Source organism: Triticum aestivum, chromosome 6B (assembly GCF_018294505.1).
Source record: "Triticum aestivum cultivar Chinese Spring chromosome 6B, IWGSC CS RefSeq v2.1, whole genome shotgun sequence".
NCBI classification, from domain to species: domain Eukaryota; kingdom Viridiplantae; phylum Streptophyta; class Magnoliopsida; order Poales; family Poaceae; genus Triticum; species Triticum aestivum.
Genome location: NC_057810.1, coordinates 579,283,107 through 579,285,307, shown reverse-complemented (window position 1 = coordinate 579,285,307; position 2,201 = coordinate 579,283,107).

Here is a 2,201-nt window from a genome sequence, read left to right as displayed (position 1 = left end):
CGAAGTGCGGGGGAATGCGGAGGAAGGCCTCACACATGATAATGAACGCCGAGACGTGAAGAAAGGAGTTCGGAGCTAGATCGTGAAAATCTAGCCCATAATAGAACATGAGCCTTCGGACGAAGGGATGAAGAGCGAACCTAGCCCTCGAAGGAAGTGGGAGATGAATACGACCCTCTCGCCAGATCTGGTAGTAGGAATAACCTGCCCTTGAGTAGGAAGCCTGTGGGGATTTCCGCGGTCAGGTATCTTCTCGCCCGGAGCTTCGCAATATCCTCCTCTGTGATAGAGGAAGCCACCCACCGGCCTTGAGGGCTGGGTCTGGACATGACTGGGAAGCGTGAAGCGATTAAATTGAACCTTGGGTGCTGGAACTCGAGGTGGGAGAGGTTGAGGAAAGGGTTGGCGTAAAGGAGAAAAGACGGGTCTTAGCCCCTTTATAAAGGCGATGAATATCAAACTCTCCCTCCTAGGCCTTAAAACCTGCCTATTCCTAAGGAATCATGCCAACAGAACGGTTGGGTTACCCACACCCGTATTGATGAGAATCCCGCAATAAGGGGACACGATCTCTGCTTTGACAAGACGTGCCAATGAAACCGCATCTCGCAAATATGGAGCGGTAGGCTAAAAAACAGTTCGAAATAATGGCCGAGTGGCGACGTGATGTCACGCTACAAAAAGTTGTCAGCGGATTGGACTCGTGAAATATTATACTCTCTGCGGTTGTGTGTGGAATTTGTTTTGCAGAGTCGGACACGGTTCTTGTGTTCAAAGACTATTTTGGAGTATTTGGAGAAGGAACCCGCCTTGCAATACCGAAGACAATCCGCGCGCTGGACACCTCGTCATTGAAGTTTGGTTCAGAGGCTACTGAGGGAGTCCTGGATTAAGGGGTCCTCGGACGGCCGGACTATGTAGCATGGGCCGGACTGTTGGGCCGTGAAGATACAAGACAGAAGACTCTCTCCCGTGTCCGGATGGGACTCTCCTTGGCGTGGAAGGCAAGCTTGGCGCCCAAATATGAAGATTCATTTTTTTGTAACCGACTTTGTACAACCTAGTCCCCTCCGGTGTCTATATAAACCGAAGGGCTTAGTCCGTAGAGGCAATCATAATCATACAGGCTAGACTTCTAGAGTTTTAACCATTACGATCTCGTGGTAGATCAACTCTTGTAATACTCATATTCATCAAGATCAATCGAACAGGAAGTAGGGTATTACCTTCATAGAGAGAGTCCGAACCTGGGTAAACATCGTTTCCCCCGCCTCCTGTTACCATCAACCCTAGACGCACAGTTCGGGACCCCCTACCCGAGATCCACCGGTTTTGACACCGACAAGGGTGGCCTAGAAGGCCGGCTCCAACTGTTTGAATAAGATCCGGACTAATATCTGGCGTGTAGTAAAGGTGAGACTAGCTAGTTTGTATCCTACTAGGACTCTACATGTAAGCTGGCCCCTTCAACTTATACTAGAGGGGCATAACTAGAGGGGGCCAACTCATAATGGCAACTCCCCCATGAGCATGTGGAATAAGACCTAGCCACAAACAACACATAGGGCTATTACCGGATGATGCTTCCCGGGCCCGAAGCTGTCTAAATCTTATCTCTGTGTGCTAACCCACCTCGACGATCTCCACATGTACTAATCCCCACAATTATCATCGGATGATACCATTGATCAATAACATCAACAACATTCGACATAAAAGATCAAAAAATGGCAGCCTACTGTGCAGTTGTCCGAGAGCTCAAAGGAAAGTTAGATGGAGTCGAGTTGCACCGCATCAAGAGAAACAATAGCATCACAACCAACAACCTTGCTCGAATAGTGGCCTCAAAAAAACATGTACCCAACAAGAACGTTCTTAGAAATACTGCACAAACCATCAGTCAAGATCCAATCACCAAGACATCTGAATTGGATCGTGAACAAGTTGTCGTTGATCTTACGCCAGCGGACCTCTCTGGCAGGGTTCCAAGCTGATCTCTTGTCCGAGTACAAAGCTGAAGGACTAAAAGTTTTCTGAAGTGTGTGCCTTTGGAATTGCAAGCCACTTGCGACGCGTTTGGTTCGGCCCCAGTAACGCATTCGCTTTGCCGTATCAGGAAGCGCCGCTTCCGATTAATTTTACGCAATACGTCCATTGTTTGGTTGGTGCGGCCGACTCCCCCATGAGCATTGTTTGGTTGG